General features: G+C 40.1%; 1 non-coding gene across 1 annotated transcript; it reads left to right on the top strand.

Annotated features, from left to right (window-relative positions):
* Nucleotides 1-377: 377 nt before the first annotated feature.
* On the top strand, nt 378-482 carry LOC123570917 (U6 spliceosomal RNA). Its single transcript, XR_006695134.1, has one exon. It is a non-coding gene; the product is annotated as a U6 spliceosomal RNA (small nuclear RNA).
* Nucleotides 483-16,169: the final 15,687 nt, after the last annotated feature.

The raw sequence follows: 16,169 nt of genomic DNA, 5'->3' as shown, positions 1-16,169 counted from the left end.
TTCCTCTTCTTCCTTCTTTCTGTTTTCTTCTTTTATTCTTCTGATTTCCAATTATTTTAAAAATCCCATGCCTTTATTTGCTCCAAATGACATTTGCTAATGCTCTCAAATGAAGTCCAAAACTAAATTTAATTTTCTGATTGCCACTGGAGATGTTATGCACACAATGCTGCCAGAGTGTCCTTCCAACATGTAAATATGATCTTATTACTCTGCTGCACAAAATTCTTCAACTGTCCTTATTAGGATCTCAAAGTTAAATCAAGCTTCTTTAGCAGGGTCTTCATGTATTCATCTGATCAAATGAATGTATTTTTACTGAGAGACTATTATGCATGATTCTAACACATAGAAATATAATATTAAACAAAATGTCATGCTTGTTTTGGCAGCACATAAACTAAACTGGAATGATACAGAGAAGATTAGCATGGCCCCTGCACGTGGATGACACGCAAATTCATGAAGCGTTCCATTAAAACAAAATGCCTTATATCCTATGGAGTTTACATTCTAGTACTGGGAGGGGTGGGGGGAGAGAGAGAGAAAGAGAGAGAGTGAAATACAATTTTTGATATAAAATGTGAAGAAAATAAAAAAGTTATAAGGGGGAAGAGTGACTAAAGGAGGGACCTCTTTAGCTAGGATGGTTAGGGAAGGCCTCTCTGAGGCAGTGACATTTGACCTGAGACCTGAATAACAAGAATAATAAACTCTTAAGATTAAATTGTTACTTACCTGTGAAATTCAGTTATATAAATGAATTTTTCCCTTATAATATGAATCTTACTTTGTAAGAAGTATTTTGAATAGCAATCTAATTTTGTCTATTTTTATATACTGCTTCCTTGCAGACTAAATCTTTGTATTTGTGTGTGTCCTGTAAGTTAATAGAATTTTACAGTCCAAGAGAGCAAACTCCCTTCCAGTTAGTCCTACTGCTACTCAAAATATGGGTCTTATTGGGCTTGTAACTCCTAAGTATTGTGAGACCTTGGACAAATGGGTTTCCTTTTCAGGCAGAAAATGAAAACAGCTACTATCTAAGATCCCTTCCAAGTCTGAAATATCTAAAATGGCATGATTCCACTTTGAGTCATATGTTTATGATCTACAAAAAACTAGCACCTAAATTGACAAAAATCTACTCACCTATGAGACAATGTTTTAATGGAATAGAAGGTAATTAATAATGATTGGTGAATTTACTAAGTTTTAAAAATTAATTTGTCACTTAACATCTTCTAGATCTATTATGTATGCTAAGAGGTTTAATTCTTCAATGTTAGTGTCTTGGCTCCTTTTAAATTCCGATGGCTGTAGTTTTAGAAAACCTAATGAATGGCCTTATTTTTTCAGTTGCAAATAAGATAAACAAAAGGAAAATTGGACAATAATAGGTAACACTGATTGAGGTCTTATTACGAACCATGCTCGGTTCTAAGTCTCCATATGTGAAAATTAACTTACTCCTCACAACACTGAGATAGGTCATTATACTTTTTTCACAGATCAAGACATCAGGGGTGAGTACTTTAATAATTCAAAACTAGTCAATGGTAAAGCTGGAATTTGATCACTAGCAGTCTGATATTAGGGGCTATATTTTAATTACTACATTATACTCTACTCTTAGGCACTATACTGAAGACCCTATTTACATGAAGCAAATTTGCACTTAACGATAGGGCTATGAGAAACAGAGAAATTACAAAAGTTCTTACAGTTTTTTAAAGATAAATTTATCTCTCCGCCAAAAGAAATAGCAATCACTACTGGACAAAAATATTATATAATGCCCTTTGCTAAGTCATAATATACAGGTAAGAGGAAAAGTGGAAGTGAAATTCACATACTCCTTTAGACCTTTGTGCAGGCAAGGCATCAAGACCACAAGTAAAACTGAGAAGCAAGTACATGCTAATACCAGTAATTAACTTCTTGAACTAGCATGAGTTATATCTATCATCAACATGAATTGCATTTCTTCCCCATTTACCACCTAGCTTAGGTTATATCTAGCCATAGATATAACTCAAGCTAATTCATAAGGTGTATCTCATAAGTTATACCTATGGTCAGTTTCAGGTTTCTTGATTGTAACTTAATAGAGATATGATCACTAGGCTCCTGCCAAATAGCAGTGAAATATGACTGCAGGTACCATATTACATACATGTTCAATAAGCATTATGTAAAATTAGGCTGGTGGGCATGTATGTATAAGAAATAGATGAGCCGGGTGCAGTGGCTCACGCCTGTAATCCCAGCACTTTGGGAGGCCGAGGTGGGTGGATCACCTGAGGTCAGGAGTTCAAGACCAGCCTGACCAACATGGAGAAGCCCTGTCTCTACTAAAAATACAAAATTAGCCAGGCATGGTGGCGCATGCCTGTAATCCCAGCTACTCGGGAGGCTGAGGCAGGAGAATCGCTTGAATCCAGGAGGGGGAGGTTGCGGTGAGCCGAGATCGCGCCATTGCACTCCAGCCTGGGCAACAAGAGCGAAACTCCGTCTCAAAAAAAAAAAAAAGAAAAGAAAAGAAATAGATGCAAACTAAACACATGGTTTGTTTGTTTGTTTTGCATGTACATAAAATAAAAGAGATTCACAGAAATAAGTCAACATGTTGCTGGTTCTAGGGACTACTTTTTTCTTTCTTTTTTTTTTTTTTTTTAAACGAGGAAAGAAGTTTCTGTCCATTTGGCTGAAAAGAGGAATCACGTTGGGTCCACTATCGTAACTCACCAGAAGACCCAGTAGGCACTGTAACGCAAACTATTATTGTTCAGTGAATGGACTCTGATAGGAGATTCTTAGAGGAGGGATTGCCACCATCACTGGCTATTACTGACCAGTGTCCTAGACCTAACAGACAAAGCCTCAGAAGGAACATGATAATGCCTAAGTCTTGATTGTGAGGATACCTGATCTTTCTAGGGTTTTTCACAGTTGTGCAGTCCACTGCCAGGGATGGGTTTAGCCCATGCAGCTATAAAGGTATATTTACATCCTGCTCAAGTCAATTTCATATATAACATTTACCATGTGCAAGGCATTTGGAATGAGGCACTAGCAGAGGGTACAAATGAATAAAATACAGTCTCTGTACTCAAAAATTTGCTTTTTAACAAAATATGTAGCTATAATGCAAGACAAAGTGAAATACATTCTAATGACATTCTTGGAGAGGAGCTATAGGCGGACAGAACTTTGAGTTACTTAAAATTTAGTTTATCACATGGAATTGGGATGGATCACTCAGTTGCAAGCAAAGACAACATCTCTAGCTAAAGTGAGCAGAGAATAGTTTTAATAGAAGGGTATTGGGTATCTTACAAAACCTCTAGAAGGGCCAGATATGGAAGCTTTGCAGACAAAAGCAGTGTCCAAAGCCACATGCAGCAGAGCTGGTCTGATGAAGACACAGCTGCAGCAAGAGCTGGACACAAAGTCCACAATGTGTATTTCCAACTCATGGGCAATAGGCACACATTCGGTCCCCAGAGCCACTTTCTACTGCCTCAGAAAACTCGATGCTGCTGCTGCCATTCTCACCAGAACAGAGTCCATGCTGTCCTTCCTTTTCCATGTTATCAGCATCCAGCTTTGAACATGGAGTGGCTATCCCTCATTGTCGAGGTCTGGGTCACGTGCCCACTCCTTAGCTTCCAGGGTCTAGGTGAACAATTATGATGTTCTCAGCTTCTCTAGTAGGAGCCAGCTCTTTACAATGTAATGGAGGGTGGGGGACTCACAAACATATGAAGAGTGCTCAAATGCTGGGAGACCAAAATTCATTGCAACCATCCATTCCATGAAGGAAGCCACACCGGACACTCAGCTTAAAGACAGGAGATCTGTAGTCAGCCCATTTTGGCTTTCATGTCTTCTTTCCTTTGTTCAGTGAGATAATGCTTTTTATCTCTCATTACCATCCTGTATTTCTTTTCGTCTTAGAGCATTTTACAGTTTCCTTGTTGAGATAATCTGAGTTGGGACTCCTAAGATTTATTTAATCATGGTATTTTCATTTGTGCCTAGGATTATAAACAAGGCAATATTGAAGGGCCAACTGGTTAATTAAGGGAAAAAATGATAATTCTTTGAAATTAGAAGATGATGTAGAAGAAAAACAGATATTACGGCATATATTTTCAAAGGGACAGTGGTGATAATTCATAGAGGTGGATCGTTCATCTCACAATCAAGATAAGTTTGATACTACAGAAGTAGAGGTGACACCATCAGCTATTTGTTTCCGGACAATAAGCAACATGCAATACAATAAATTTAATGATGCAGAATGATTTTAGCAATGGAAAAATGCAATAAAGAGGAAAACCTCACCCAAGCATTTAACAGGATAATATGGAACAGGTTTCTCTAAGAGGCTCTGATTCACTAAAAGACACTCCCTTGATATCCTCTGATTATTAAGTGAAAAACTTTTACTAACTAAAAAGAACTTTAAATCAAATAATCACACAGCACAAATGGCCCTATAGAAGATTTAAGTCATTCCCTCGGAATTTCAGGCTCATTTATACAAATGTCCACTAGAAGTTCTACTTAGACACCCTTAAGTACATCCCCCTAACTGAACTCATTATCTTCTTGCCAATTCCTCTTCCCTTTCTAGAATTTCCTATTTAGTGAATGATGCCCCAGCACACCCAGGCAACCAACCAGGTACTAGAAAGTTGCCAGCAAGTCTTCCCTTGCCTAACGTCCTCCATCTAATCTATCTCAAAATTCCTCAAATTTTATGTTCTAAATATGTTCACAGTCTCTGCTTCTCTTTGTCCTTATCACCACATCAACATATCCCAGCTGAAATGACAGCATCTTGCACAGGAATTATGGCCATGTGCTCACACCTGCCTTTCCAGTGGGCCTGGTGTCCAGAGAACCACCCCTGCACTGCAGTCAGGAAGCTGCTGAAACACAGTGCTCTTCATAGTTCCTCCTTGGGGGGAATTTTTTTTTTTTTTTTTTTTGATTCATATGAGTCTGGTTTCAAATTCTGACTTTTCCACTTATTAGTGAGATGGTCTTGGGCAAGTTACTCAACCTCTAAGCCTCAGTATCTACATTTTAAAAAATGAAAAGTAATGTTTTTTAAAATGGAGATTAGTCTGAGGATTAAATGAGAAAATGTGTTGAAAATTCCTAGCACAGTAGCCAGCATAAAATAAATCCTTCAGTGAAATTTTTCATAATCACTATAAGGAATTAAAATCTTTTTGATGTGGATTCTCAATCAGAGGAGAATTCTAATACAAAGCAGATTTCTTTTCTAAACTAAAGAAGCAGAAAGGACCATGGATAAAGAGTTATTTGCATGCCATAAGGAGCACCATGTAACATATGACACCCCTGGAATCTCATAAGGGAAAAGGCGAAAAGGAGGTTGTTTACTTCTCAGTGGGAATAGTGTTCGAATGCAAAATAGAATTCCACTGAGACGCATGAGAAGTGACAGAAGCAACAGCTGCTGTGCCATTAAATGTTTTACAGGTATTTATTCATTTATGTATTCATCAAACATTTATTAAGCACCTACCATGTGCTCTATGCTTTTTGCTGGAAATACCAACAATAGAATTCAAAATATGCTCTTAGAAAAATTCACAGAGAAAACCATAATTTCACATGCTTTATATGATAATACAAATACACCCCACATCCTTCGAGATCTATAAGACAAACATAGAGAGGGGAAGGAATTGAGAGGAGTGACCAGAGTAGGAGGAAAAGGAAGGGGGAAGGAAGGTCACCGGACTCAAAGAGCAGCACCTTGACAAACTCAGATATCGGAGTTCTGGTTGACAAGTCGGTGATGAGTCTAAGGTGAGTCTTTTGCTGTCACTGAAACATGCATCTGGTTGTGGCAGGCCCTTGCTTTGTAGTGGAACACCAATCTGAGGCAGTAACAAGTTTAGTACTATTGCCTCTGGAGCCCAGGTTCATCTGAGTGCCTCTAGATCATGCATCTCTCCAATATCCAAGCTTAGTTCATTCAAAAGACCAATATCTCTGTAGCTCCTTTACCACTAAGACACACAAGAGGGATTAAATCAGCCTTTCTTCAGGGCTACTCGGTGTGTCTACTTCTACCTGACCAAACTCTCATTTCTGATCTCTCTCTCTCTCTGTCCCTCTCTCCCTCTCCCTCTCCCTCTCTCTACCTCTATCTCTATGTGTCTCTGCCTTTCTCTCTCTCCCCTTCCCCTACCCTCTCTTCTCCACACCACCCCTTCATATCTCCATTTAGTCACCCAACTCCCCCTCATAAAATTTCCTCCAGTATCTTCTTGCCTCAATTACTCATGGCATTCTCTTCAGCCTGGTTATTGAGAGCTCCAGAGAAAGAATAAGGAAATATGTCCCCCCAATTCCAATCTCACCCCCTTCTCAGTGCAAACTGCAGTTCCCCTAAATTATTTACTAATATTGAAGTCACATTACCTGAATTTTAATTCCAGACCTACCTTTACCTGTAAAACCTTCAGAAAGCTATTTAACCTCTGTGCCTCAGTTTCTTCATCTGTAAAATGGGGATAATCACAGTATCTTCTAATGCTGTTTAATGATTAAATGAATTAATACATATAAAGTCTTAGAATACCTGTTATATATTGAGTGATAAGTATTATTATCTCCTATGAAGTAAGAACACTTAAAAAATACTCATTATATTCATTAACATTTCTCAGGAAAAAAATCCATATCTTTGGAGGAAATAACATTTTGCCAGTAGACGCAGTGTTAGATTAACTCTTTAGGTTAACTATCTCGCCCCACCCCCCTGCTATTACTGAGAAACACTTCACTGCTCCTGCCCGATGTGAGTCTCGCTGAGGTATAAGGCATGCCCACACCTTGGGATTCTCCCTGCTATCAAGGCGGAAGGCACCGGCTTTGATGCTGCAGCTCACATTAAATCCTTTGTTCTCTCAGAGCTGATTCAAAAGGCCTTAAGATCACCATGAGGGTTTGTCGATCATACTAGTGTGTTTGGATTTTAATTTCAAGGCAGTGGGGATGCACCAAGATTCTTGAAGGAGGAAAATGCTGATCAAATTTCCATTTTAGAAAAAGAAATCTGGCAGCAGTTTATGTAGCTGTATTGAATTGGAGGTAAGAGAAGCTGGAGGCAGGAAAACAATGCAGTGCGCTGGTAGGAGGGGGTATAGCTCAGGGGTAAGCGTCTGACTGCGTAGAGGGCACAATTGAAATAGTACAGGTGTGAGATGCTGAGGCCTGGCCTCAAGCATGGCAAAAAGAAAGATGGATTTCTTCTGAAGAAGACATGCTAAAATTTAGATATGTAAGGGAAAGGTAGCAAGTTTTTAGCTTAGACAACTGGGTAGATGACAGTCCATTAATTGAGATGAAGTATAGAAAAATCTAGAGGGTGAATAATGAGCCCCCTTGGGCGATGCTGAGTATGGGGTATCTCTGCACAGAGCACAACACACTGTTGGAAATATGGATCTGCCCCTTGGGAGATAAAGACCTAAGAGACATCACCATGCAGGGAGAGCCTAGGCCACCAAAATGGATGAGGTTGCCCAAGAGCAAAATATAAAGCAGAAAAGAAAAAGGACCAAGAACAAAATCCTAAAATCCAAGGAGAATGAAGATCAAGTGCAAGCAAGAGAGGGCATGATCAAGGAGGCAATAGGAGGACCAGAAAGAGTGGCGTCACAGATGCTAAGAGATGAGGGGCATTGAAACTCATTCAACCCTTAGAGTAGTGACCAAGAGCAGCTACACTTACAGAACATCTACTATATGCTAGACACTACTATGGCTGCCAGAAATATACTTGCAAAACAAAGAGGAAGAGTCCCTGACCTCATGGAATTATATTCTGGGGGATACAGAAAAAGAACAGGTAGGTAATGATACATGCTCTGAGAAAAACCTAAAGCAGGTAAGAGGATAGAAAGTGATGGCAAAGAGATGGGCAAAGGGGGTGCACTTTAGATAACAGTGTTCAGGGATGGCTTTGCTAAGAAGTGACACACACAGGTATCAGAATGAAGATGGAGGGAGCCATGCAAATGTCTGGAGAATCATGTTCTAGGGGCAAAGGCACCAACGCATGCCAAGGCTGTGAGATGGACTGCCGTTTGCAGAACAGTAGTATGCCACTGTAGCTGTGGTGTGGAAGCAAGGGGGATGTAACAGGAAATGAGGCAAGAGGCTTGGCCCCAGGCCAACCCATGCATGGTCTCGCTGAGAGGTCAAGTGTGATGACTGAGAAGATGCTATTGGATTTAACAATTAACAAGGCATTGATGACCACCGCGAGAGTAATTCAGTCAAGTGTTGTGGAAGGAAGCCAAATAGACTGCAGGAGTTGAGAAGTGGATTGCACAAGAGAAAGAAGAGATGGCTAGTACAATTTCTCCTTCCAGATATGTGTCAATGATGGAAAGTAGAAAAGGCAGGTGCTTGATTAGATTGCAGGGTTGAGAGAGGATAGGTAAACTACCGTGCTAAGAGTGTGAGAATTGGATACATGTGGGGGCCTAGGTAAGGTGGAGAAAAGAGACGAGGAGAAGAAGTGGCCTGGAACCAGGAAAGGGGTTGGGAGAGTGGTGGCCCACACCTACGACAGGTACAAAGACAGAAAGCCTGCAAGACAGCTTGAGAGGCTCTGCATCCAGTGAGGGTCAGCGCAGGACCCTGGGGAGCGGAGGGAGGTGGGTCAGGCCAGAGAGGACACCAGAAGGTAAATGGGAAAAGACAAGAGAGAAATAAGAGTCACTGAGGAAGCTGATGCCCACACACAAGTGTCAACCCCTAGTGAAAGGAAATTGGTGGTTAAGAGGAAAATCCACGCTGTACAATCTCTATTCACAGCTAATTCAATTCATATACAAGTTGTCTATATCCAACTATTTCCTTTGTGTCTGAAGTTCTGGTAAAGCATCTTCCATGTATGCTTGACTGACGAATATTTAAAATGGAACATATTTCAATTTCAGTTATTGGGGTGCTATAGAGTAGTGACCAAGAACCTTGTCTCTGGCACCAGACTGCTTGGGTTTGAACCCCTTCTCTGACAGTTACCAGCTCTGTGATCTTAAACAAGTTATTTAACCTCTATGCCTCATTTTTCTCAACCATAAAATGGAAATAATACTCATATGTACCCTCACAGAGTTATTATGAACATTTATAAATCACTTAGAACAGGGTCTGTGAATGAACACTATATAAATATTTATTAAAATATAAAATCAGCAGTCAGGCAAGGTGGCTCACACCTGTAATCCCAGCATTTTGGGAGGCCGATCCAGGTGGATCACTTGAGCCTAGGAGTTCAAGACCAGCCTGGGCAACATGCTGAACCCTGTCTCTACAAAAAATATAAAAATTAGCCTGGTGTTGTGGCATGTGCCTGTAGTCCCAGTTGCTTAGGAGGCTGAGGTAGGAGGATTGCTTGAGCCTGGGGAGACAGAGGTTGCAGTGAAGTGAGACTGCATCCCTGCACTCCAGCCTGTATGACAGAGAGAAACTCTTTCTCAATGCAAAAGTAAATAAATAAATAATATAAAATTAGCTTTTGAGCAACACTACGGCTAATCATTACACATAAATTAGCCCAATCCTCACTAAAAAAAAAAAAAAAAAAATTATAAGATGGGCTATTGTTCTCATTTCACAAATGAGACAGGATAGCTAAGTGACTCCTGTCATCTGAAAGTCTGTGTCCTCCCAAAATCCATGTGTTGAAACCTGATCCCCATTAGGTTTTAAGAGATTAGGCCTTTTAGAGTTGATTGAGTCATGGAGGTAAAGCCCTCATAAATGGGATTGGTGCCCTTATAAAAGATCCCGGAGGACTGCCTTGCTCTTTCTACCATGTAGCGACACAGCGAGAAGGCACTATCTGTGAAGAACAAGCCCTCACCAGACACTGAATCTCATGGTACATTGATCTTGAACTTCCCAGCCTCCAGAACCATAAGAAATAAATGTCTGTTGGTTATAAGCCACCCAATTTATGGTATTTTGTTATAGCAGCCTGAATGAACTACAAAAGTGACTTCTCCAAGATCACACAGCAAGGAAGAATAAGAACTGGGATTTGAACTTGTTTACCCGACCCTAAAGCATGTGCTCCTTTCACTAAATTGCTGCAAAGGTTTTCCCTTGCAAAGGTTACATTTACATGATAATTTCTAGGTATAGAATGTCATGTATGTACTTAATGGTATTCTTTTTTGAGTGGTTTGTGTGGTGTGCTTTCATATATACATCCCCGGCAATGGAATCCAAATCATCTCATACAACATCCACACATGTATGCACACACACACACACACACACACACACGCACGCACACATACAAACATACACACTCCAAACTGAACACTGAATCACACCCCAAGTTTTGAGGTTAAGTTTAAAGTGTATTTATTTTGGTTTGGTTGTTTTAAACCTTTAATGGCATTTGATACATTAACTTTCTGCCACCCTGAAGTATTTTGAAAATGTCAACTGAAATGATTGATTTGCACTCACCTTTTAGAAGGTTGCTCAAGCCCTACCACAAAACGTAGATGGCTTATTAAAGAAAAATGAGCTATTTCCTTTATCTGTCTTAGGGTTTCCCCCCATAAACAGCACAGGACATTTCCATTCTGGATCCCTTGCTGAGCTGCAGCCTGCAGCTGCAGTCTCGGGCTTCCTAAATTCCAGTCCAGACTGCTCTGTGATGGTATTATAACAGATCTGCAGCAAAATGAGAAAAAAAATAAAATAAAAATATCCACATGAACTCACCCCTAGAAACATCTGAGTATGTTTGCTGAGATTTCTATTTTTGGAAAGAATCATCTTATTAGAGATGCACGATCATATGATGCTCAAGATGCCACATCATACATTCCAGAGCCTGTCTTGTGGATTCAATTCCCAGCCTTACCATCTATCAGCAGATGACCCTAGTCAACTTCTCATCTCAGTGCCCAATTTCTTTTCCTATAAAATTAAGGTGTTAGTGTCTACCTTTTAGTCTTTTTGTGAGGATTAATAGAGTTTATGTATATAAAGCATTTGGAACATGCCTGGCACATAACACTCAAAACACATAACCCATTGGTATCATTATGACATGTTGTTCTTTCTGCTTTTTTGGTTTTAGAAATATCCTTTACTTTTATATATAATATCACTAGTTCATGGTTGTTACAGAGGTTGATTTTGTTTTTTGGTATGTTTAGGTGTTGGTTGTTTTAATATTCCTACTTGGTACAATTAAAAGGTTTAAACAATGTCACTAGCACACGGTGGTTGTTGATTCTTGTTCATTTTGTCAATTGTTGTTTTAATATACTTATTTGACAAAAGAAAAAGTTTGCAAACCTATGTCATCTTCAAATTATGTTTTAATGTTTACTAGCCTATGAATCCCTTAAATTTGGGCATCACTATTCATCCTTAGAAATTCTCTCAATAAAATAGCTGCACTACTAGTTCTTGTGCAACCATGAATTGTATCCAATTTTAATCCATCCATTTTAATCCAACCACATGGGATAAAGGAATACAATACAGACAGGCTAGTGTAACTCCTGGAACACTTTCACCAACCTATCTAATTAAAGGCTGCAGCAGTTATTCAGGCAAGGCAGAAAGATCGTGTTGGCTTAAGTAGTGAAACCAGGTTAATAATTTGAACATTTGAGGATGGAAGAAGGCAGTCTGTCCGTTTGCTTTACACAATATCTCATGTAATTGGCCCAATATTTTTCTTGTAAATGTGAAATAACATCAATATAGTCAGAATTTACTCTGCCTGCAAATATACAGAAAATCCTAAATTGAGTCTAAAACTTCTTAAAATCTCAGAGTTCTGCAAATATATTGTTAGACCATTATATCTGTTATTGTGGTAAGCCTGTTAAGCAGCATTTCTCAAATTCCTCAAAACAGTGTTCCATTACATAGTGCATTAGTTCCCAGGGCTGCATGACAAAGTACCACAAACTGAGTGGCTCAAACAACAGATATTTATTGGGTCACAGTTCTGGAGGCTAGAAGTCTGAGGTCAATGTGTCTTCATGGCCATGCTCCCTCTGAAGGGTCTGTTCAGTCCTCTCTGGCAGCTTCTAGGGGTTTCTCGGCCTGTGGAAGCATAACTCCAGTATCCATATGGCATTCTTCTGTGTGCATTTGTCTCTGTGTCCAAATTTTCCCCTTCTCTAAGGATATCAGTCATCTGGATTAGTGGTTCAGCCTACTCTGGTACGACTGTATCTGTACTAACTATATCTGCGATGATCCTATTTTTATGATTCTTTCAAATATTTGAAAGAATTTTTAAAGAATGTTTTCAAAAATTCGAAATAATAGAAAAAAGGATTCTAAGGCCGAAAAGTTTGCAAAACTTTCCTGATTCTATTCACTATCCACATCCAAAAGGCACATCAGCATCTTAAAAATATTGAGCCACTTACAATACAGATACTTAATACAATTAGAAAACCCAATGTTTCTCAAGTTTAGGTGACCGAGGAATCTATTTCCATAAGTGACACCCATTTTCATCCCTCTAGTGTTCCATGAAATAACCCTTAGAAAATGCAACCAGATTTCAAACAGCCCAGTCAGAGAGCAGCCCAAGATTTAAACCCTGATCATTGTCTATAACAACAGTGAAAATAAATTTCAGGCAAGCCAGCAAGCCGATGACAGCCCATAACCCTCTCACCTCTTCTTGCCTCTTTGGGAGGAGAGTGGGAGTGTTACAAAGTCCTGAATAGAAGCTCTTCGCTGCAATTATAACAGACTCAAAATCAAGTGGCAAAAAGGAACGCCATCATTAAGCGAGGAGGGGAAAAACATGACGCTGACATTCTGCCAAAGCTCTTTAAATGAGGTCATGCACTCGAGCGCACAGACTATTGCTGATAACTGGCAGCGCAGGAAGAATTGGTAGGAAACAATAGAGCATGCACGGCGTGGCTGTTTTATGAGTGGGAAGGAAAGTGAGGGTGGGGCGAGCTCTGGAGCTGCCCTCGCTGCTGCCCATAGTCAAACTCACAGCTGGCTGACTTGGGCAAATGCATCGGCCCATCTCAGCGCCCAGGCACCCGCGGGCCAGAGCTCTGTTGCCACCCGGGCAGCCGCTGTGGTGTGGGTTGATGCTCTGCTAATCCCACTCCGCACATCCCCCTGCTTGACGGAACAGGAGAAAAGTCACTGTGCAGCGGCTGATGTGCTTTCCTTTTCAAGTAGATGCTGCTTTATTGGACGCCAGACTTTGCGATTAACTTTGGCTTATTTTTTGCCGTATGCCTTTCCCAAAGCTGCTTTAGTTCCGGGTGCAAGCTGAGTGGCTGTGATTTCATTAATCCGGTACTTTCTGCTCTCAGCAGCCTGGTTCACCACCGGGTCTGCAATTGGCATTTTGCTTGTCTCCTTTGGCCTGGCTACAACGATTGCTGGCCTATTTGTCTCAACAGGCTCATTATCGATTTGGCCCATGGACTCATCTCAGACACTGAACAGGCACCGACTTCATTCAGACCTGATAAAAAAATATGCTAACTATGACAACACCTTTGGAGTCTTCCTTAGGCCTGATGTGGAAGGGGGAAATGAGCAATTGTAGTGAAGAGAAGAGGACAGCCAACCAGAGGCATTTAATTGGAAAGCAAACTCGCCTCAGGTATGTGAAGATGTGGGAAGTGATACCCGAATGTTGATGAGAAACAAATATTGAATAAATCATTGTAAAAGAGAAGAACACAAAATCTGTTTTGTTTTGTTTTGTTTTTAAAGAAAACCCACTCAACTGAGCTCTTCCAGGTATACATAAAGAGGGATATGATCTCATATAGAAGGCAATAGGCATCCTCTGGTTAAAAATGAGGCTTTGAAAGCAAACTTCCAGCACATTCAATTCCATCCTCTAAATCCCCAACATATCCACATGAAACAACGGCTAACCAGGTTAAATGATTAGCTGAGCAGGAGGATCAGAGATTGACATTCCAGTGCAACGTGTCATGAAACCCAAGCCAGTAGTGTCTGTAACATAAGCCTGAGCTCCCATTTGGTCATTATTTGAAGTCATACAAGAAGATTCCTATTCTTCCCTTTTCCCACACTAAGGGACTCAAGTGCACACATACATGCACACACACACACACGTACATGCACATACACACACACACATACGTACATGTACATACACACAGAAACATGGCTGAAGTTTCTGCTTCCTTATTTAGAAAAAAAAAAAAAAGTAAAACCTCTGCTTTTAAGACTGTCTGTGAGAGGGGTCTATACGTTTACCTGCCTCCCCTCTCCATTCCATCTTAAGGGAGGGTATGGAATAAAATAAGCATGAAACACATTGGGGAAAATTGTGGGAAAATATTACTTGTTTCTTCTGGTGAGAAATTGAAACCCAAAAAGACTATTATATAAAATTCAGTTTTTCTTCAGTCAGCAACATATCATAAATTCTGCCTTAGAAACCAAACCAAAGGACTGCAGAAAGTTTGGAGATCTAGAAAGAAGACAAAACACCAGAGAGTGGTTAGTGATTCTCTCCAGGTGGTCTAGAGTTTTCTTTAAAGCCGCATCATTATGGCAGGCTCCCTGCAGGGCTTTCTCTAACCAGCCCCTTCTAAATGCCCTGAGAGTCTAAACATGTTTTAAGTTCAATGAAGAATGAATTTCTGAGATGGAATATGCAACCTCTTTGGGATCTATGAACCAGAGGGTGATGCAGGAGAGCATTTGATGCTAGGCATTAGAATTGCTGCAAGAGATAAAATAGGGTGGAATTCAACCTTGTTCCAGCAAAATTTGCAATATTTTGCAAAATTTTCACAAACAAAAAAATCAAAGCATTTTCTTTCTAGTTGCGTTTCTTTCTTTCCTACCCCAATGCTACCTAATTTTTGTTTCCACTAATAAACCACTTTAACAACAGTATAGATGTACCGAGATGATGAATTTCAATTCAAATACACTCTATTTTACTATTGAGACTAAATGTGAGCCAGGCATGCTACGGACCCCTCTGGACCCTTTCAGAAGAGAATATTCTCAACAAAGTGGTTCTTAATCTTGGCTGAACATTGGGATCACCTGGGAAGTATTTTTTAAATACTGTTGCCAGGATCCTCTCTCTTCAGAAATTTTGGTTCATAATTGGTCTGGGCTACAACATGATTTTTAAATTTGCAACCAAGACAGAACCAGTGTAATAGTAACCTATATTATTTGAGTTTGTCATTTTTCAGATGTGTTTCTCTGGTTCTGGCCCTTTGGAGATTCTCCACAGACATCTCTCCTAAACCTGTACTGATATCATCAGTCCAAGCCATAGCCCAGTGAATGGACCTGATATCTTTTACAAGATGAACTAGGACGGCGCCCTCTCCCTGCTGCCTGACCTCTCAGTCTCCCTGAATGCACCAGGCTATATCAGACAGATTGAAAACAGAAGGGTTTGGGTAATATCAGAGAAGAGTTACAAATCTAGAAAACAATAGGAGGTTCTACTAAATTGGACTTTTCTGAGCCTCAAAAGGAAGGTATCCCTCATGGATATTTTCCCCACTGTTTACCAGGGTTCCCAGCCATCATGTAGCAAACTTTTTCCACCGAAGGGCCTCTATGTAAAGTCTCTCTGTAGAAATCTCCCTTTCCTAGGAAAATTCCTTCCTTCCCACTCCCAGATTCTCCCCATCCCCACCTCATACACCATTTTCCAAATTGGATTCCTGCCAGCTTAAGATACATCTGTATGTGTGTGCCAGATGAGCCTCCCAAGCCTCTCTACTTGCCAGGGGAGAAATGGGGTCCAATCTCATATGCAAGGGTGGTCCTGGATCCTCCAATTGAGATTTTTTTTTCTGTAGCTCACCACTAGAGCTGTAGTCCTATCAGTGACTTCAACAAGAGCATCTTAATTAGGCAATTTATCCCAAGGATAGATTAATTGTTCCTCCTAATTACCTATGCACACCACTACAGTTCAGCTAGGGGTCTCAAACTTAAATGACCTCGGAGATCTGGGAGATAAGCAATGAGTTAATGGTCTCGGTACAAGACAGTAGAGAATGTTGGGAAGAGAAATCATTTAATACCATTTAATAATAAAAGCATAAAGTATAAAAAATAAC

This window comes from Macaca fascicularis, chromosome 1 (genome assembly GCF_037993035.2).
Source record: "Macaca fascicularis isolate 582-1 chromosome 1, T2T-MFA8v1.1".
Classification (NCBI taxonomy): domain Eukaryota; kingdom Metazoa; phylum Chordata; class Mammalia; order Primates; family Cercopithecidae; genus Macaca; species Macaca fascicularis.
The sequence above is the reverse complement of the archived record's forward strand: the minus strand, read 5'-3'. Positions and strand labels throughout refer to the sequence as shown.